Source organism: Urocampus carinirostris, chromosome 11 (genome assembly GCF_059441175.1).
Source record: "Urocampus carinirostris isolate Australia breed hairy pipefish chromosome 11, RoL_Ucar_1.0, whole genome shotgun sequence".
Lineage (NCBI taxonomy): Eukaryota > Metazoa > Chordata > Actinopteri > Syngnathiformes > Syngnathidae > Urocampus > Urocampus carinirostris.
Window position 1 is genome coordinate 38,106,432 of NC_142359.1, and position 22,501 is coordinate 38,128,932.

Here is a 22,501-nt window from a genome sequence, read left to right on the forward strand (position 1 = left end):
CCAAAAAAATGCAAGCAAAGGACAAGAGAGGAAGACTACTGTTTCTAATAGGCCCAAGTTGAATGTTTTTTTTTTTGCTATCAAGGTTTTATTTTGATATTGCACGGACTAAAAACAAAATATAGTATTTTATCATGCCTCTATGCGGTCTGAAGACAGAAAATCTTTTACACCTGTGACACCTGCAAGCTTATGATATATACAGTAGCCCCTCTACATACAAAATTAATCCGTCAGTAATCAAGCTTGTATCTAGAATTTCTCGTATTTCAAACAAGTTCTTTCCATAAGCAATAACTGCAAAACAAAAAAATCTGCTCCCGGTCTTCCACAATCATCCAAGTTTACCCTAAATAGCTATAAAACACATCTTCCTGATCCCTAAAAGATGTTCAAATAGTAATTGAACATAAAAGTACTATATTACTACAGTATAATCACACACTTTTAATTCAATAGTTCTAAATTAAAATGTAAAGAATGCATGATAGGTAAAATTGGTACAAGGTAACACTATCTCCATCTTAATGTGATCTAAACATTAATCCGTGACAATGCCCTATGTAAAACAAATAACAAGGGAATTTACCTTTGATTTGTTCCCCAAAATCCCTCCAAAAAATAAAGGAAATGTCCCATTCCAGCTACATTTCAACGGTTCGGATCTGAGTCCCAGTTTGATCCTCAAGTGATCAAAAAGATAAATCCGTAACAATTGTTTGATTTTTAACTTGTGAAGGTATATTAGATATTATATTAGACCACTAGATGTAACTGTATTGTGTAGTGCAACCGAAAACAAGTGCTACAAAGCACAAATAAGACTCAAAAGTGACCAAAACAACCAAGATACTTTTTGCCTAGTCTTTTTTTAAGTTATTTGGTTTTCTGGGGTACCCTTCGCAGCAAGATTGGCAGACAATTATGTCGGCTTTCTCTAGGTGAGTCTCTTGTTATGTAAAATAAATGCAAATTTCTTGACGTAAGTATTTTAACAAATGCACGTTTCTAAAAGAGTTCATACATTTTCTCTACTATTCATATTAATGTTTTTTTTTTAAATGAGTGAAGTTTTACCTACCCCTAGGATGCACTAAATAATACATGCTCATCCATTGTCTGCACCGCTTATCCTCAGTAGGGTCTCAGGGTTGGTGGAGCCCATCCATGCCAATTTTGGGCGGTGGGCATGGGAGACCCTGAACTGGTTGCCAAGCAGTAACAGGGCACACAGATTTGGACCGGCCAATTAACCTGAAATGCATGTTTTTGGAATGTGGGAGGAACCCGGAGTGCCCCGGAGGAGACCCACAGTCTGAGAGCTCGGTTTCTATGTTTTCCTGTGTAAAAAACAAACAAAAATTGGGTCATTTTGACTCCTATTAGCGTTCCAAAACCCTTATCCAAAAACCAAATGAAATGTCACATCACGGCTCTTTTTTGGGAGGTTTTAAAGATCACGTATTGAAGCCCCGGAGTTGATTTGAGGTTTCGCCGATCATCACACATTAAACGCGAATGGCCTCATAAACTAACTTTATTTCAAGGTCCATAAAAGCAGCAGCCCTCGGCACCGGGGCATGCTTAGCGGCGCCGTAACGTTTAAGGTCGGCCAGCTGCTCTCTCATGCTTGCTTGGTCATCAGAATGTATTTTCTTATTGATTATGTTTATTAAATATAATATTATTAAATTCTTTATCATGCATTTTACTCATGAATTTTGTTGCGTTATTAAAAATGCATCTAAAATTAAATCCCCTAAAAGAAGTGAAAAACTTTTTCAAATAAACGAAGAATGTACACAAGATATAAATAAAAAAGGAAAATAAAAGTATTACAATTGATTTGAATGAATATTGAAATAAAGAAAAAAGAATTACTATCTTCCCTAACCAATTTATGCAAACAGATCAGGATCTTTTTCCCCCTGCGGTTAAAAGCACAGTGTAATATTTGACCACTAGATGTCGCGGTATTGTTTAGTAGAATGAAAAACGAGTGCTATAAAGCACGGGGAAAATGCAAACTGCAGAGACTCAAGGTGACAAAAGTACACCGTTTTCCTTTTTTGCTTAGCCTTTTGTGAATTAAACAGAAAAAAGCATTAAACTTTAAAAGGGAGAAATGTAGAGGGAAAAAAGGAAAAACAGAAAAGAAAAAAGGGGAAAAGAGGAACAGAGAGAGGAGAAATAAAAAAAAAAAAAAGAAGAAAAGAGGAGGAAAATGGAAAACAAAAAGAAGATAACATATCAGAAAATTAAAGAAAAAAAAGAAAGATATAAAACTGAAAAAGTACAAGAAAAATAGAAAAAAGAAAAGAAAGTGAATAAAAAAGAAAATACAAGAAAAAAGAGAAAAAGAATAAGAAAGCAGGGCAAAAAGAAGAGAAATGGAAAACAGTCAGGAAAAAAAGATAAAAAGAAAGAGGAAAACTGAAAGACGATAATGAGAAATGATTTAAGAAGGCAAAAAAATAAAAGATAAAAAACTGGTTTTCGGTTTTTTGAGGGGTACTCTTAACAGTAAGATGGCCAACGTATCAGCTTCCTGTAGGTGACCCTCATCTTATGTCAAATACCCTATTTTCCGCACTATAAGGCGCACCGGGTTATAGGGCGCACCCCGAAAAAATACTTTTTGGTCCTATTTTTGACATACATAAGACTCACCGGATTATAAGGCGCTACAATGGGAACGTCGACAAAACAGTCAGATAGTTGAGTCAAACTTATTACCCCCTTAACATTCCGAAAGCTTGCAAAGACGCAAATACGTGTCGAGAACACGTGCGGATGCGGTGTCCGTTCGATGTCACTCAAATGCATCGTTCCATCATTCAGAAGGTTAAAGTCTTGGGATTCAAGAAATGCCAACCATTCCTTAGTTTCTATTTTCTTTTACGCTCGCAACTTTACTGTGCATTTGACAATAAACACTTGGAATTGAGTTTAATTTAAAAATAGACACTCCATTCCATCCATTATCTGCACCGCTTAGCACAGAAACATCGAGTTCAGTCTGAAACAAGATACAGGGATAATATAAAACCCGGAGTAGCTCACCGAAGTCGTTGTGTTCATAATAATGTGCAGCCAATGTCCTCTTATATCCGTGAGTGTAGTAAATCCAGGAGAATAAAATATTTACAAATACAGAATAGTAAAAAATGCTCTCTATGCCGTCAACCCAACGTGCTATACACATTCATCTTTTTCGGCCAATTGCAGGCTTTGTTTTGCCGTTTAAGCCAATGCCAGCCTGTAAATGATAAAAAGGATCCGCCTCTTGACCTCCGAATAACTTTAGCCAATAGTAATCGATTGAACTGATGATTGACACATCTTTTTTGGCCAATTGCAGGCTTTGTTTTGCCGTTTAAGCCAATGCCAGCCTGTAAATGATAAAAAGGATCCGCCCCTTCACCTCCGAATAACTTTAGCCAATAGTGATCGATTCAAATGATGAATGACACATTGGTTAGCCAATGAAACGCCGGTAAATAAATCCCAGCATACACCGCGTACTACTTTGCGTTCGGGGGAAAATCTGGTCGGCGGCTGCAAGTTAGTTGGAAGACTTTACAAATTAATGTTGATCCATAAATAAGGCACACTGTATTATAAGGCGCATGGTCAGCTTTTGAAAAAAATAAAGGCTTTTAGGTGCGCCTTATAGTGCGGAAAATACGGTAGTGTTAATACGAATTCCTCCACCTACGAGTATTTAAAAAAAACTTCACATTTACGGTATATGATAGTTTGTGTATATTTGCTTATGATTTAAATCAATATTGTTTTCTTTTAGATGATTGGTATATTTTTTTACCATCTATCTATCTATCTATCTATCTATCTATCTATCTATCTATCTATCTATCTATCTATCTATCTATCTATCTATCTATCTATCTATCTATCTATCTATCTATCTACCTTGGTCATATCCCTCAAGAGGGGTGACCGACAGCAAGACACACACATAAAATAACAAAGAAAATAAAAGGGAAATAAATAGCATAAAAAACACACAAAAAGTTTTGGACCATGGGCCAACCAAATTGCCCAACAGCCAAACAAGTTAGGCACCTCGGCACCCAAGTTGGTCATGCTTTCGTCCCTCCAGATGAAATGGGACACCAGAAAGCGACCATGTCACTCGGGTCAGGGTGACACAACACACTCTTTTGTTCCACAGCAGGGCCCGACAGCTTTCACTGGTTTAACCCTGCCGCATCATACGGGTGCCCAGTCCATCCTTAAGAACGCGTCCACAATCCAACTATCGTTTCACAACACCTCTCCACTCCTTTCTATCACCAACAAGAGCTCTAGCTTCCATTATATTTAGACCTCTTTCCTGCAGTGCACCCATAACACCATCCATCCAAGTCTATTGCGGCCTTCCTCTTGGTCTCCTTCCAATGACTTCTGCTCTGTAGATCCTCTTCAACGTTCGCTCCTCATCCATCCTCTCCATGTGTCCAAACCAACCGAGTACTCTCTTATCAACACGCTTGCTCAGTTCCACAACTACTCCAGTTCTGTCTCTTACAATTTCATTTTCCGGCTCCGGTTTCCAACATGGCGGCGCGTGTTTACGTTGCGGCTGGTTGCTATCCGGCTATCCTACTATTTACCACTTGACTTGACAGTCTATCCAATCTTGTCACTCCTTACATAGTCCTCAAACACTTCATCTCAAAAACATTCAACTTCCTTCTTAAATCTGCGTTCAGGCTCCAAGTCTCTGCACCATACAACACAGTCGGCACAATCACACGCTCATACAGTCCCCTCTTAACATCCATACTCATACTCTTGTTGTTCATCACTCTCCTCAGAGCACCCAAAACCTTGCTTCCTTGATTCACTCTGTGCAATACCTCAAATACCATTCCACCAACTGCAGCCACATTACAACCCAAGTACCTAAAGCTTTCAACTTCTTCCAGCACCTGTCCATGCAACCTGATTTCTAACGTCATGCCCACTCCATCATGTGAACACTTCATCACCTTACTCTTCCCAACATTGACACATAACTTACGTCTATTACATACTCTTCCAAACTCCGTTACCAACCTTCTCAATGTTTCCTCAGAATCAGCCACGAGCGCTGTGTCATCTGCAAACAACAACTGACTTACCTGCCACACTGTTCCACTGTTGTCCATCATGTCTGCACCTCTGCCAAATACTCTTGCATTCACCTTTCTCACCACACCATCCATGTACATATTAAACAGCCATGGTGACATCACACACCCCTGTCTCACACCAGTCAACACAGGGAACCACTCACTTGTCTCACTCCCTACTCTTACACATGCTCTGCTGTTCATATAAAAACTCTTCAATGCTTCCAACAACTTTCCACCCACTCCATACATCAACACCACTTGCCACAACGCCTCTCTATCAACTGTCATACGCCTTTTCCGAGTCCATGAAAGCTAAATAAACATCCTTACCTTTTACAAACTATTTCACACACACTTGTCGTACTGCAAACACCTGATCCACACGTCCTCTTCCTTTCCTGAAACCACTCTGCTCCTCCATCCCCACCTCTTTCATTCTTTCTCTCACTCTCTTAATCAAGACTCTTCCATACAGCTTACCCGGCACAGACAACAAACTGATTCCTCTCTAATTGCTACAATCATACTTATCACCTTTACCCTTATACAATGGCACCACACATGCACTACACCAATCAACAGCAACCACACCACTTAAAAAGCATTCATTCAACAAGCGTACTAACCAGTCAATCATAGCTGTGCCACTTTTTTTCAGGCATTCAGCAGTACAACCATCCAACCCAGGTGCCTTCCCCCCTTTCATTTCTTTCACTGCCTCCTGCACCTCGCCTGTTTCCACAGGCTTCACATTTAAATCACCCAACACGGGCATTCTCTTCATACCATCGATCGCCTCGACTCTTACTTCTCTCCCATCATCCACATTTAGCAACTCCTCAAAATACTCTGCCCATCTCGTCCTGACTGCACTACCGCTAACCAGCAATCTACCATCCTTATCTTTCACTTTCTCTTCCTTTCCAGAATCACTGTTTCTTACTCTTTTCACTTATTTCCAGAACACTTTTCTCCTTTCCTCAAAGTTCACTCCTATCTTTCGACACCATTCATCATTTGCTTTTCTTTTCGCTGCTTCCACTTCCGCTTTTACCAACCTTTTCTTCACTTTATATCTTTCATACGCATCGCCACTCTTATGAGATGAAATGATCTGCTTTTATATAGCGCTTTTCAAGTCAATGACTTCCCAAAGCGCTTTACAGTGTGCTTCACATTTCTCAATAGCGGCCTTGTATTGCAGCCATGTAAGACGCTAACCTGCTTATTGGGGGTATTAGGGGTTCAGTGTCTTACCTTATCTTGCAGCCACTCCTCAAAGGCACGTCTCTTTTCTGTCACAGCCTCTGATACCTCATCATTCCACCATTCACTTCCTTTCCTAATACCTTGACCAACTTTTCTCATTCCACACACTTCTTTTGCACTCCTCAACACTGCCTCTTTACACTACTTCCATTCAATTTCCACACTCTCCATTTCTCTTCTACTAACCCGTTCATACTCTTCCCTTATCCCATCTTTAAACTCTCTTTCCTTTTCTGCCTTATCCAACTCCGACATTTTCACCTCTTCCATCACACTCTTCTTATAACTAGCCCTCCACGATCCATCTATTCTCAGTTTTCCTTCCACATAAAAATGATCAGACATACCACTCATTTCACCTCTGTACACATGCACATCCAACAATCTACTTAACATCCCTTTCTTAACCACTACATAATCCATCAGTGCTCTGTCCACCATCTTGCCACTATCCACTCTGACAAAGGTATACTTATTCACGTCCTTCTTTTTAAACAATGTATTTCCAATCACCAACTCATTTTCCACACATAACTCAATCAATTTCTTCCTAATCTCATTTCTTCCTGGTACTCCATATCTACCAATCACATTTTCAACCGTTTCATCACCCACTCTAGCATTCAGATCACCTAGTATTACCACTTTCCACCCTTCTTTCGCACTTGCCACACATTCGGACAAGTCCTTCCAGAACTCCTCTCTCTCCTCCGCGCTTCTTTCTGAACCAGGTCCATATGCACTTATAAACATCCATACTTCTACACCCCACTCAACCTCACCCACATCAATCTGGAAGATATCTCTTTCCACTCCACCAGTTTTTCCTTTGCTTTCTCACTCACAAGCACAGCCACTCCTTCTCTAGCATGTCCACCCGTAACTCCAGCCCTTCTACCATACATACCTCCAAGCTGTAATTTACCCTTTCTTTTCATCCTTGTTTCACTCAAGGTTAACACATCAACCTTCCTTTTAGTCATCATCCTTCCGATCTCCTCTTTCTTCCGCTCAGTCGCATTACTTCCACATCCGCTCACATTTAATGACCCTATACTATATTTTTACCGCTAGAAAGCTCTAAATAACACACACTGTCCCTTTGAAGATGGCAGTAAAATTAGCTAAAGGTGGGGTGTGTCGCTTGAGGTGCCCTTAAAAAGTACAAAGTTAAATACTTACACTATTATGTTTGTGTTAACAATGTCCAACTGAGTTCAAAGAGCCTGTTTGCCTTACTTTTTATTATTTTCCACTGCACCTATCTGCTTTCATCTTACTTTTATTATAGCTGTTCTGGGCTGAACACATTTGGTTCGAGGAATCGGGTTTGGAGAGTGCTGAAGAGTGACCATGCTCATCCCCGCTGGTTGTTTTGTCAGTGTCAGTGAAAATGGTGAAAGTAAATTCCAAACACTAACTCAAACCCTAAAAAAGATAAAAAAAGAAAAGTTTATTCAAGCGCGTCTTGCACGTATTTGCACGCGCATCATGAACAACTTGAATACGGTTGCAATCGTGACTTTGAGCCAGGAGGTGGCGGCACACAGTAGCAAAGTTTTAAGTTGCATACGGCACCTTTAAGAGGCCTGAATGTATTTTTTATGTGTTGTTATTTATAATGTTGTTAATTTGTATACTGTTTAGCTCACTCATTATGGTTGGCGTGTCCGCGGCACAGTTCTGAGGTCATGGGATCAACCCTTCCTGTGTGAAATTTGCATGTTCTCCCCGTGCTTGTGTGACTTTCCTCCGAGAACTCCAATTTCCTCCCACATTCCAAAAACATGCATTTCAGGTTAATTGGCAGGTAAAAATTGTCCCTAGGTGTGAATGAGCATGAGTTGTCTGTCTCTGTGTGCCCTGCGACTCGCTGGCAAGCAGTTCAGGGTGTTCCCTGCCCACTGCCCGAAGATGGCTGGGATGGGCTCCAGCACCCCCGCGACCCTACTGAGGATAAGCGGTGCAGATAGTAGATGGATGGAGTTCACTTATTATTTTGTTATCTATTAAAAAAAATTCTACAAATCAATCAAAAACTGAAGAAAGTAATTTAAAAAAAACGCAAAAACGTACCAAATAAAATTGTAGAAAAATATGCAATTTAATACAATTTTTTTTTTGATTATCCCTCATTCTCCCCTTCCTGGTATTGAGTGACAGGTGGGAAGGAGTGAGTGGGCAGGACATAGGGGTACACTCCAAAACTCTCTCATATGAAACAGTTTCCATAGCAACAGCCTCGGGAAAGTTGGGGATGGTGAGGCTAGTAAGGGGCGGGTCGGAATCAAACACTAGACACTGGCTGGCTTTAATGAGATCTGCAAGGCTGTCATGAAGAAAAAGGTTGACAAGAACAACAAATTAACTGTAATGTAATTGTAATGTAATTACAAGGAGATACATAATCTCAAATAAACAACAATGGAGCTGATTGTCATGATTGCCCTATTTGGAACACCTGTGGCAGCTTGATTGGCGCCAACAGCCCGGACAAGCTGATTGGTGGCCACACCCTTCTTAAGCCCCTGTGTTCTGTTCAAACTTTGTCAGATCGTTTGCGAGCTGTTGTGTTTTCACTCAGTGAGTGTTTTCTGTCACCGACCTGTCCCTGTATCCTGCTCAATTTCGTCCCCGTTTCCTGTATCGATCCCCTGTCCCTGGCATCCCGATCGTCTCCGGTTACTTGATCTCCGATCCACGCTCCGTCTCCCGTCCTGGCTGAATGAAGAGTGACAGATGTAGGACGACAAAAGATATGTTGGAACACAAAGTAGTTTGCACCGAAGAAAACATGAGAGCAAATTAATGTGGGATATGGTAGAATACCAACTGGGTATACAGGGAACATCCCTGTGAATGGAACAGTAAGGGTATATTATGTTCTAACACCGGGCAGCACGGTGGAGCAGTGGTTAGCGTGTGTGCGGCACAGATCTGAGGTCATGAGATCGAACCTCCTGTGTGGAGTTTGCATGTTCTCCCCGTGCTTGTTCTCCCCAAGATAGACGATACAAGAAACACCAACCAGATCTAAACGATTCACTATTTTAATCAGATTTTTAAATTATTTTGTTCTAACATATTTTTTCATGTATTTGTTTGTGTATTTCATTTTGTTTAAATCATACATCTATTTAGTTTTATTCATTAATTTCAAAACATATTTTTAATTTATTCAATACTCCAATTATTATATTCATTAAATAAATAATTCTATGGGAGGGCTTATTCTATTCATGCTTTTATTTTTTCCATTCATTTTTATTTATACATTTATTTTTTTATTTAATTTATTTAATATTTAATTGTACTCATTTATTCATGTAAAAGTTGGAGTACATGTAAGTGTCACTTATCCTCAGGAAAATACAAGGAGAGTTACCTTGGTGTAAATTTTAATCTTGCTCACAAAAATGCATTAAAAATAAGATAAAATGAAAAATAAAACAACGTAAAAATAGACCTCAAATAACTTCAAAAGTTATAATAACCTAGTTTTGGTTTAGTCTTAGGTGGAAACATTTCACATAGTGTTTACCAGTATTGCGATCTGAATTTTTTAAGAACGAATCAATTGATTTTATGAGATTTGATTTATTATTTATTCTTAATTGTTTTCGTCATTTAGCTAATTTGATTATTTTTAGTATTCATTAGTTGATGCATTTAAAATAATTTCTATGAATTTTTGTTCATTTATTTCATTCTATTAATTTAATTATATATCTTATTTATTTTTTTATTTATTTTTATTCATTCGCGTTGGAGTATTAACAAGGAATAAATTAATTTCATGTATATTCAAACATGTATAGTAAGAAATATAGAAAACAAACAAAAAATAAATAAGTAAATAAATCAGCACTTTACATGTCCCAGCATGAAAATTTATAAGACCCTGTATCGGTCCACAGTCAATTAAATTCTACACAAGTGACAAAATATTTGATTGAGTCATAAAAATGCATACAATCCATTACCATATTTTGCTAATATCTGTCCACAGTGTATGCATCAGTGCTCTCGTGTCATGCCGATACCCTAAACTCTTGACAGCTTCAGTAATTGCCTTCAGCGGATCATAAAATTGCACGGGTTGCATCACTCCTACCTCCCCCATGACGGCGAGGGGATGCGGTTTAAATGCACGCCGTGTTTCAATGCAGTGTTAGTTTGAAAAAAAAAGGCGCCACCGTATGCATAACAATGTGTCACCTAGCGACGACAAAAGTCACAACTGGGAAAACTTCGGGAGAAATTCATCATAAAAATGAATTATTGATGTTTTAACCCAAAAAAGGTAGGAAACAAGTTAAGGTACATTGTTCTCTACGGCCATCCCAAGTCAAAGTAATTTTTGACGTCTATAATTGTCAATGGTAGTGGATGAGTTAGGGTTCATTGACATCTATAACAATCCTACATAAAAATAATACTTGACTTCTATAGCCGTCAACGGCAGAGAATGAGTTAAGGTTCTGTGACATCTATAGCCGTCAATGGTAGCAAACGAGTTAAGGTTCGTTGAGATCTATAGCAAACCCAAGTAAAAATAATATTTGACATTTTTAGCCGTGAATGGCAATGGATAAGTTAAGTTCAGTGACATCTACAGCCTTCAAAGGTAGTGAATGAGTTAAGGTCCCTTGATGTCGTTAGCCATCCCCATTTAAATCATTCATTGACGTTTGTAGCCGTCAATGGCAGTGGATGAGTTAGGGTTTATTGACATCTATAATAATCCCACCTAAAAATAATACTTGACGTCTATAGCCGTCAATAGCAGTGGATGAGTTAAGGTTCGGTGACATCTATAGTTGTCAATGGTAGTGAACGAGTTCAGGTTCATTGAGATCTATAGCAATCCCAAGTAAAAATAATAGTATAGTAATAGTAAATAATCTATAGCCGTGAATGGCTGTGGTTCCTTGTGTTGTTAGCCATCCCCAGTCAAATCAAACAATGATATTTGAAACCATCAATGACAGTAGACGAGTTGAGGTTCATTGACATCCAACGCCGCTAATGGCAGTGAAAAAGTTATGGTACATTTATGTCAATGGTAGCGAACGATTTAAGGTTTGTTTATGTCTATAACCCATCCATCCATAATCCATCCATTATCTGCACCGCTTATCCTCAGTAGGGCCGCGGAGGTGCTAAAGCCCATCCCAGCTATCTTCGGGCAGTGGACACCCTGAACTGGTTGCCAGTCAGTCGCAGGGCACACGGAGACAGACAACTCACTCGGTTATTCACACCTAGGGACAATTTGGACCAGCCAATAAACCTGACATGCATGTTTTTGGAATGTGGGAGGAAACCGGAGTGCCCAGAGGAAACCCACACAAGCACGGGGAGAACATGCAAATTCTACACAGGAGGTTCGATCTCACGACCTCAGAACTGTGACGCACACGCGCTAACCACTGCGCCGACGTGCTGCCCATGTCCATAACCATCCCAAGTAAATCAAATTGTTGACAGCTATAGCCGTCAATGGCAGTGGAGGAGTAAAGGTTCAGTCATGTCTACAGCCTTTAATGGAAGCAAACGAGTTAATGTTCGTTGACGTCTATAGCTATACCATGTAAAATAATCGTTGACATCTATAATTGGCAGTAGATGAATTAAGGTTGATTAACGTCCGAAGCCACCAACTGCAGCAAACGGGTTAATTTCATTAAAATCTATAACTTTCCTGGGTCAAATCGATTCTTAACATTTATAGCCATTAATGTTAAGATTTGATACATTCATAGCAAAAAATGAGTTTATGCTTATGACCTCCTTGATTTTTACGCCACATCTGATGTCACTTGTCTTGAAAACCCTCCAATCACACCTCTCCGTCTTCCCTATTTGAAAACTCTTTATCTTTGGCATATTGCTAGTTTGTTGCCATTTTTGTCATGTTGTAAGCCTTATTGTCAACGACCTTGCCTATACAACTATTGACCCCTTAGCCTTCTGGATCACAAGTACTGCTTGCTAAATTCTTGGACTGACACTTTTTGCTGCCTGCTGGATCATCGACCCCTCGCCTGTTTCTTGGACCACTACTGCTGGATACTGTTGCCCCCCCATACCTGACTCCTTGTGTACCAAATCCTTCCCGAAAAAAAGACCACTGCCCTAACATTTGTTTCTGCTTTGTGTTTCTGAACCCCCAGTGGGGGCGTGAAACATCTAGAGCTGTTAATAGTAGCAGTGAACCAGTTCAGATTTGTGAGGTTTATAAAGTCTATAGCCGTTAATGGCACCAAATGAGTTAAGGTTTATGATGTCTATAGCAGTCAATGGCAATAAATGAGTAAAGGTTCATTGACGTTTTGGAAGTGTTAATGGCGGTAAATCAACCTCAATTCAAGTTTTTGACGTCACAGCCCTTCAATGGCAACAACTGAATTAAGGTTCATTGATGTCTCAAGTCGGCAATTGTTGACTTCATTTGCCATTCCAAGTCAACTCATTCATATAGCCGTCCCTGTCAGTGGCTGAGTTAGGGTTCTATGACATCTATTGCCGCCAATGGCAACAAATGAGTTAATGTTTAAGATGTCTATAGGTGTCGATGGGAACAAATGAGTTATAATTTATGATGACTATAGCTGTAAATGGCAACAAACGAGTTAAGGTTCATGACATCTATAGCCTTCGATGACAACAAAAGAGTTAAGGATCATTGACATCCAGAGATGCTAATGCTAGTGAATGAGGTTTTTTTGTTGATGTTTCGAGCTGTCACCGGCAACAAACAAGTTAAGCTTTATGACGTATATAGTTGTCAATGGCAACAGATGAGTTATGGTTCATGACATCTATAGCCATCGATGACAAGATAAAGGTTAAGGTTTACCGACATCCAGAGATGCCAACGGCAGAGAACGAGTTAAGGTCTCTTGATGTTTCGAGCAGTCAATGGCAACAAACGGGTCAAAGTTTATGACATCTATAGTCGTGAATGGCAACCAATGAGTAAAATCTAATCGACGTCCAGAGCTGTCTGTCAATTGCAGTGAACAAGTTAATAATTATATTGAATTATAACATGAAAATGAACTTCTCGTCTGACACCCACGCGTCTTTTGTCATTCTTTGAAGCGATTACTAAAAACAAAAGTTTTTTTTTCTTCCACGGAAACCTTGGAGCGTCCCCGTTTCCATAGATACCACATGCATTGCAGCCGGGAGCTTTCTGGAAGCGGACCAGAATATATTGAGAGCTGTTGGGGGGTGGGGGGGGGGGATGTTGGGGGTTGGCTCACTGTTGAGTGAAGCCAAGTAAAGAGGGGAAAAATAATTATGTTTTTTTTTCAAACAAGGGAAAAAACATTGTGTGTACAAGACTTTTCTTTTTTTTACGATTTTGGGGTTGTTTGTGTTTTCAGAAAAAAATATGATTTTAATTTAAATTAGAATTGGTTTGCCTAAAATAAGCAAAACATATTTTATCTTATTGAGCATAATTTTCTTTCTGCCTTGTTTACAAAATCTGGGGAATCATGTGATATTTTTCACTAAAGTTTCCATAGAGCTGAATTTAGATATCTTGGTAAAAAAAATAAAAAGTAAAATATCCTTAAAAATTGAGCAAGAAGTACAAAGGCGATGAAGAGAAGTGTTTTTCAACAGTTTTTTCCCCCCAACATACTCATTGCTGTTCTACAGTAAGTATTTTGAAACTTATTTAATTAAATCTTCACCAAAAATTGAATACCTTCTTGGGAAACAAATACTACAGCGTGACCTATACATATTTAATTCAAGTCACATTTACTCGTAAATACGCAATTTCCCATCTCAGCCAGCTGGTCGATGCAGATGATGACATGCTTTAGGTTCAGTTGGTGGTCTGCTCATCCTAATTCGTCTTTGTCCCTTATTTCGCCATGAACCAGGCAGCCAGAAGGGACAGGAAAAGAAAAGTATGAAGTTGCCATTAATCACAAGCTACAGAATAGAAGTGTGTCTTAAGTCTAGATTTAAAAACTTTCACTGAGGTTGCAGACCTTATTTCAGAAGGCAGAGCGTACAACAGCCTTGATGAAAACTCTTTCTAGCTTGCAAATTTCTTCTTGGCTCTTGGAGTCATGAGTAGATTAGCATTTTACGAGTGGAGACGCCGTGTAGGAACATTGGGGGAACTCAAATCAGAGAGATAAGAGTGGGCAAGTTCTTTGCAACCATTTGAATTTTAGTAACAGAACCTTAGATTCACATTTTAAACGGAATGGGAGCCAGTACAAGTTGGCTGAAATTGGAGTGATATGGTCAAACTTTCTGGTCTTAGTCAAAAAGTCAAAACTTACTCACTCAGGGTTGACTATTATACCTTAACGATTGTAACCTAAAAAGATTAGACTTTTATCTTTACACTTATTTAATAAAATTCCCAAAGGAAAACATCTGGTTTGGGGGGGGGGGTATGTGTTTGGGGATAAGATTTCTGTAGCTCTTTCATGAAAAATTTGAAATCATTCCAATCTTAATGAGAATTACAAACCATCAGCGATTAACCCGTCCGGGATTCGTGGTCCCCAGTGGACCAATAAGTGAAATGAGGAACGTAAAACGGAGGAACGGTTTTCTAATTTCGATTAAACATCAGCGGAGTCCTTGATGTTACCTTTTAATGAACCTCAGCAGACAATAAAGCTGCCTCATAACCGAGCAATCGAAAACCGTTTCCTCTTCACTAAGTGGAAGTCAAACCATGGCCAAGGACAGAAATAATATGAAAGAATAAAACTGGTTATATGTTCTGCAAACAAAAAGCTTCTCAAGACAAAGATGGAGAGGAACTTATTTTCAACTCTCTTTGAGGAAATAGCGATTTTTTTCCTAATAATGGAGTTTCTCTCTGAAGTCTGAAGAATACACTGTGGGATTACAGAAGTGTGTTTTTTATCCCTTATATTTTTGCTCTTTAGGAATGGTTAGTTTGCCACCATAGTCTGTGGTTTTTTATTTTCATGTTTTGTTCAGTTAGGGTTAGTAATTTGACGTATTCTGTGTTGTCTTTGTTACATGTTTTATCCAGTCAGAATTAGTGCTCCAATATAACCTAACTTCCCTGTTTTACATCCGTGTTCTGTTAAGTGAGAGATGAGTGGTGTATCAAAATATCTTGGGTCGTCCAGCTTAATTTTTTGGTCAGTTAAAGTTAGTTGGTGCTCCAACATATTCTGCATCGTATTACCTTCAATTTTTTTGATCAGTGAGAGTTGGGTGGTGTTCCAACATATACAGCATTGTCTGTAGTTCATGTTTTGTATGGCGAGAGTTAGTTAATATTCCAACGTATCCAATGTTGTTCCCTTTTATATTTTGTACAGCGAGAGTTGGGTGGTCTTCTAACATGTCCTGCGTTGTCTTCCTTTCAAGTATTTGTTCAATTAGAGTTGGTAAGTATTTCAACATATCCTATGGTTGCTACTTTTCAAGTTTTGTTCAGTTAGAGTACTTCAACATATCCTGCTACGTCTACTTTCGTGTATTGTTCAGTGAGAGTTTGGGGTGTTCCAACATATCCTACAACTTCTTCCTTTCATATTTTGTTCATTTAGTATTAATGAGTGTTTTAACTTGATGTAGCAGGAATGCGTAGTCGAGCCTTTGTTAGAGTAGCTTTGATGGATTTGAATTCTGAAGATCAGTCCTTTGAGACATTTTTGTGATTAAGGGCTATATAAATAAATTTGTTTGACTTGACTTAAATAAATTTGACTTGACTTGACTTGACTGTACTATTCTACTTTGTTTTTGTTCCAGTTAGTGTTCCAACATATTCTATGTTATCTTTCTTACACATTTTGCTCAATTACAGCTGGTTTGTATTTCAATATAACTTGCCTTGTTTACCATCATGTTTTGTTCTATGGTTGATGTTCCAACATGTTAAGCATGTTCTCCTTTCATGTTTTTTTTCAGGGAGAGTTGGGTAGAGGTCCAACACACCATGCATTGTCTTATCTTCATTTTTTTATTCAATTAGAGTCAGTTAGTGTGTCTGCATTTTATTTAATGGTCTCATCATCATCATTGCACTCACATAGTTGTTCTATCCACGTCTGGGAATGATTTATGTGTTGTCTTATTTTCCTGTTTTGTTCTTTTAGAGATGGGTAATGTTGGAATATTATTGTTTTTATCCATGCAAGAGTATGTTCTGTGTACACCTTCATTTGTGTTCTGTCTAGTGTGAGCTTTGTTCCAACATATCCTACAACTTCTTCCTTTCATATTTTGTTCATTTAGTATTAATGAGTGTTTTAACTTGATGTAGCAGGAATGCGTAGTCGAGCCTTTGTTAGAGTAGCTTTGATGGATTTGAATTCTGAAGATCATAGTTAACTTCATTGCTCTGTTTCTGTACAGTAATCGATGACAATACCTATGCTATAAATAAATCCTTTTCTTAAATTTAATTTTGTGTCTCCGTCTATGGGATCGGCCAACACATAAAGCTTCTTTCTTCGACCACTGACTTCTCTCATAGCTTTCTGATAGATGTTGACGATAAAATGGATCAATAAAACACTGAGGATGTTTTATGATCCTAATAAGATGCCGGTTGCTCTACAGGCAATGTTGAGCTACAGGCTACGTTGCAGTCCATTAAAGTCAAGCCAGCTTCTCAAAAATACAATTTGAGTATTTTTGCACTGCGTGGGTTCCTTGTTTTTCCTCCGTCTTCGGCCATGTTGACCTAAATACACAGTGCCGGTTCCTTTTCTTCATGCCACGTCTTTTAAAAAACTCATGAATAATCGATTGCGCTCAGATCGTGTCTAATTCGTCTTCATACTACTTGACTCTAAGTGAATGCAAAGTGCGCCACGTCTGCAATTGTCTTTCATTCAATGACGTAAACTGTTTAGAATATTTTAAAAAACTAAAAGTGAGGAAAGGTTGCTTTAGTTAATGCCATTTACGTTAAAGCTTTACCTCCTTGGACAATGCTGTAAAGCTGCAGAAACATTGCTTCATTTAGTGCTATTGAAGTTAAAGCTTTAAACTCTAAGTTAAAAATATAAAGCTGCAGAACCTTGAGCTTTACCTTCATGGTTAAAACTATAAAGCTGCAGAAACATTGCTTCATTTAGTGCTATTGAAGTTAAAGCTTTAAACTCAAAGTTAAATCTATAAAGCTGCAGAACCTTAACCTAATTTAAATGGTAAATGGTAAATGGTCTGCATTTATATAGCGCTTTTCAAGTCAATGAAGACCTCCCGAAGCGCTTTACAATGTGCTTTACACTTACTCATTCACACATACGCTCACACACCAATAGCGGCCATGCAGTAATGCAAGGCGCCGACCTGCTTATTGGGGGCATTAGGGAGTCAGTCTTGCCCAAGGACACTTCGACATTTAGTGCTATTAACTCCTTAACGTTCCACTTTTGATCAGTAAATACGTGTCTGTACGATGTCACCAGTCAGAAATATGTCATGCCACATAGAATTTAAAAGCTTAAACTCTTTTGATTTAAGATATAATAACCATTTTAAAATATACAAATCACAGAAAAATCAAGATCAGTCTGAAACAAGATCATCGAAACCTATAAAGCCGGGGTAACACACCAATTACTTCCTCTGTCTTTGGTACATCCGGAACAATCCAAATAATTCATCCATGTCAAATCTCATCTCATCTCATCTCATTAGCCGTACCGCTTATCCTCATTAGGGTCGCGGGGGGGCTGGAGCCCATCCCAGCCATCTCCGGGCAGTGGGCGGGGGACACCCTGAAATTGTCGCCAGCCAATCGCAGCCATGTCAAATATTTACTCCAAAACACACGATAATGCCGACTGATAAAAATAAACCTGCCTAAAAACACATCTGCTTTGTTCGACATTACTTCTTGTAATCTATTTGTTTCCTTCAAATATCCCCTTTACAAATAAACAGATTTACAAAATTATCCCCGATATGGTAAGTAGCCACTGACATTTAGGGGGCCGGTCACACAGCAGTTTGCGGCTGAATCACGGCCAGAAATTTCTGCCTGTGAGGCGGACGCTATTGGACGCTTTGAGATCGCCATACAGACGAGATACAGCAGTGCTTAACACGCGGTCGAAAATTCGCGCGCGGTTGGCAGCGCGAAAATGTTTTGCGCTGCTCAATTCTTTAGAGCGCGGGTTCACAGCCTTTCACGGGCGTATCGAGGCTGAACCACGGTCAGAAATTTTTGGCCGTGAAGCAGAAGCTGTTGGGCGTTGTTGGACGCTTTGAGACCGCCATATAGACGAGATACAGCAGTGCTTTACTCGCTGCTCAAAACTTTGAGCACATGGTAAACGCGGGCGGCACACGAGGTAATGACGCGGAAATGACGCGGAACGACGTGCTCTGGCCGCGGCCAGGGCGTGGTTACACATGGGTAGGACGGGAAATTTCAGCGGGTGTTCGTGGGTGGAGCATGGTAATAGCATGTTCTGCGCCTGTATCGCGGTGTTATTACGTGAAATTAGCGTGTTACGCGTGTGACGGTCAAACGCCTTTCTCCGCGTATATACAGCGCGATTTGCCGAGCACACGTCAGTTGTGCTCGAGACGTCAAGGGGGTGAACATGGATCCCCGTCACCGTAGTGACCTCGTCTTAATCCATTTTTATTTCTTGACATTTTTTTTCATTTCATAACAAGATAATAAAATAAAAATGAAAAACTTTTACAATAATAACATATTGGCTTCTTCTGTGCCATAGCTTGAAATCTTGATCTGGCTGCGTAGGAGTTGGATTTGGGCACAACACCGGCTCGGGAGCTTTTATACCCGTGGTCCACACGAGAAAATGACGCGGAAATGACGCGATGAGGAAGCGGAACAGTCGCCGGCGTGTGTTTTGCGGGCATACCACCGCTGAACAGCGGGTTGGCCAATTTTGCGCATTTTCCATCGCGGGCAACCACGGGCAAAAAAAAAAACGCAAAATTTTAGCCGTGATTCAGCCGCAAACGGCTGTGTGACCGGCCCCTTAGATTGACACCATTCTTGGCGAATAGCAAGCTTTTTTTTTACGGTCCACAGCCTGCATTTGCCTATCGGGCCTGTTTCATAAAAGGGAGATTGCCTCCACTAGGTCAAATCGAGTTAAGTCATGTTTATTTGAATAGCCCTTAATCACAAGGAGTCTCAAAGGTCTGCACACACCACAGACTATAGACGATTGTTGAGGTTTTTGAGTTCCTTGCCCTCATGTGGTTTTAAATCAGGGGACGGTGTAATAATAGTCTGTGGTTTGCAATAATCTGTGGTCTGTGCAGCCCTTTGAGACCCTTTGTGATTAAGGGCTATACAAATAAACATGACTTGACTATTATTACACCATCCTCGGATCTAAAACCTACATGAGGGCAAGGAAAAACTCAAATACCTCAGCATGAGGAAAATTAAGAAACTTTGAGAAGGGACCGCGCTTGAGGTAATCCCGCTTCCAGGAGAACCAGGCTACAATGCATGTTGCAATAACAACCAATAAAATAAAATATAAATGAAAAATAGAATATAATCATGATTGATATATGATATAAAATAGAAAATAAAAACGATGACCAGGTTGCAATGGATGTGGTATTCACAAAAAAATACACATCTATTATCAACCTGAAATAAAGGTCATTCATAAGCTATAGAATATAAGTGTGTTTTAAGCTTAGATTTAAACAATTCCACTGAGGTTGCCAAATCTCAAGAAGTAGAGAATTCCACAGCACTGGGACCCGAATGGAGAACGCTCTCGGATCTGAAACTATTTTCTTGGCTCTTGGGATCACTAGTAGACCAGCATTTTCAGAGTGGAGGCTCCAGACCTGAACATAAGGGGAAATTTAATCTGAAAGACATGAGGAAGAAAGTCCATGCATAATTTTGTATAATACCAACAGAACCTTAAAATCACATCTTAAGATGACAGGGAGCCAATGCAGGTTAGCTAAAATCAGGGTAATGTGATCAAACTTTCTTGTCTTAGTTAAAAGCCTCGCTGCAGCATTTTGTGCCAGCTGCAGGCCCTGGATTTTGCTCTTCAGGAGACCAGAGAGTAGTACATTACAGTAATTGAGTCAGAAGGTAACAAATGCATGAATTATAATCTCTGCATCAGACTGGGATAGCATAGGGCAAATTTTTGCAATGTTCAAATAGTAATATTCTTACTGTGTGTTTCGAAGGCTAAATTGGGGTCAAATGTGACACCTAGATTTTTGACTGAGTCACTCTAGAGCAGGGGTGTCAAAGTAAAATGGACGGAGGGCCAAATAAAACATTTGGCTACAAGCCGAGGGCCGGACTGTCCAATCTTTACTGAAACCAAGATTTAACCTACTGAAAACACAACAAATATATTACAATATGATTGGATAAATAAAGCAATATTTTCTTATGACTCTGTCAGTCATTTTTAATTTCAGCAGGCACAAAATACAAATGTCCTTTATATAAAAAACTCATAACAACAACTCATAACCATTTTCTATCATTCAATCATCTGAAATTATTAAAAAGAAATATTGCCTCGAAATACAATAAAATAAAGTGCAAAAATCTCTTGTTACTTAAAACCAATAGCAATCAACACACTGGACCTCATCTGTCCTGCTCAAATGTACATTGACTTTCCTTTCTGTGCTTTCTCTGGGTTAGTGTGAAAAAAAGGAATTACTGATTAACAAATAATAACAATCAAAAGTCATTTTCTCTGCTAAATAGGAGACAATTTTATCAAAAGACTGTTGTCCACATCAAGATCTATTTTCCATGAAAAGCCGAAAAACAAGAAACACTCCCAGGACAGAGTCGGCAAACAAAAACAACATAGTCAACATAGACAATAAAGCTTTAAAATTCTCGAGGGGAACAACAAAAAACAAGACCTTCTTTATGTGCATATTTAACTTTTAAACTTGAACGGAGTAAAAACTTCAAATGTGTAATTGCACAGGAAACATTACTGTATTATTACTGTATTTACATACATTTATATACAGTACTGTATTACTACAACTCTACATTACTTGTTTGAGGCGTGTGTTTTGTTTCATGATGCCGTCTAATATTATACTCTTTCATCACCGCCACACTTTCTCCACATAGCAGACACACAGGTTTTCCAGCTACCTCCGTGAACATGTACTCCAACTCCCACCTTGTTTGAAAGCCCCGGTTTTCAGTGTCCACCTTCCGTTGAGCCATTGTTGATGGGTATCTGTGGGCTAATTTTTGCTGTTATGCTAATGACTGCTGCTGATCGACTGCTGAATAAATCAAACCGCCTCCAACTTTGCTCCCGCTCGGCGCAACCCCGTTGCATTGTGGGAAATGTAGTTTTCATGCGTACTGCAGGCTGCTGGCTTGCAGCGGCCTGCGGGCCGGATCTAATAATATATTGATATCGTCACGCGGGCCAGGTAAAACCCTCTCGCGGGCCACATTAGGCCCGCGGGCCTTGACTCTGACATATGTGCTCTAGAGGATATTACATTTGTTAATGTTCGGAGCAGTTTTTGAGAACAAGTCAAGGGTTGAGGTGGAAGAAGATCAGAGAGGTTAAAAACTGTACTTATGCAAATATTGCGGCCGCTAGATCCTTTGGGTTCTTGAATACAACATTTAGCCAGCACCTCAAATGTAACTAAATAATGAGCAGATCACTATACATCACTATACAAGTCCAGTGTGTTTCCATTAGTCGGCAAATCAAACTATTGGTGAAAACCAAATGTGTCAATTAGAGACCAAAACGAAAATCTGCAGCCAATATTTACAGATTCGAATGATGATTCACACATTGGTTAGCCAATTAAATTTCCAACATAAATGTATAGAACTTTTTGATGTGTATTCAAATCAGAGCCGAAATTAAACTTGTGCAAAGCAATTCATAATTCATTTTTATGCACCATTATTACGCACAGGTGTGCGCAATCATTGGTTTGTCAAACATTTAAACTCTTCACAATGGCTGAAAAATTGGTCATAGTAAAATACAGATTTGCAAAGGTTTTAGTGTTGTAAACTGGTCATTTACCCTAAGAAAAATGTGTAAAATAGAATGTTTAGTTACGTACGT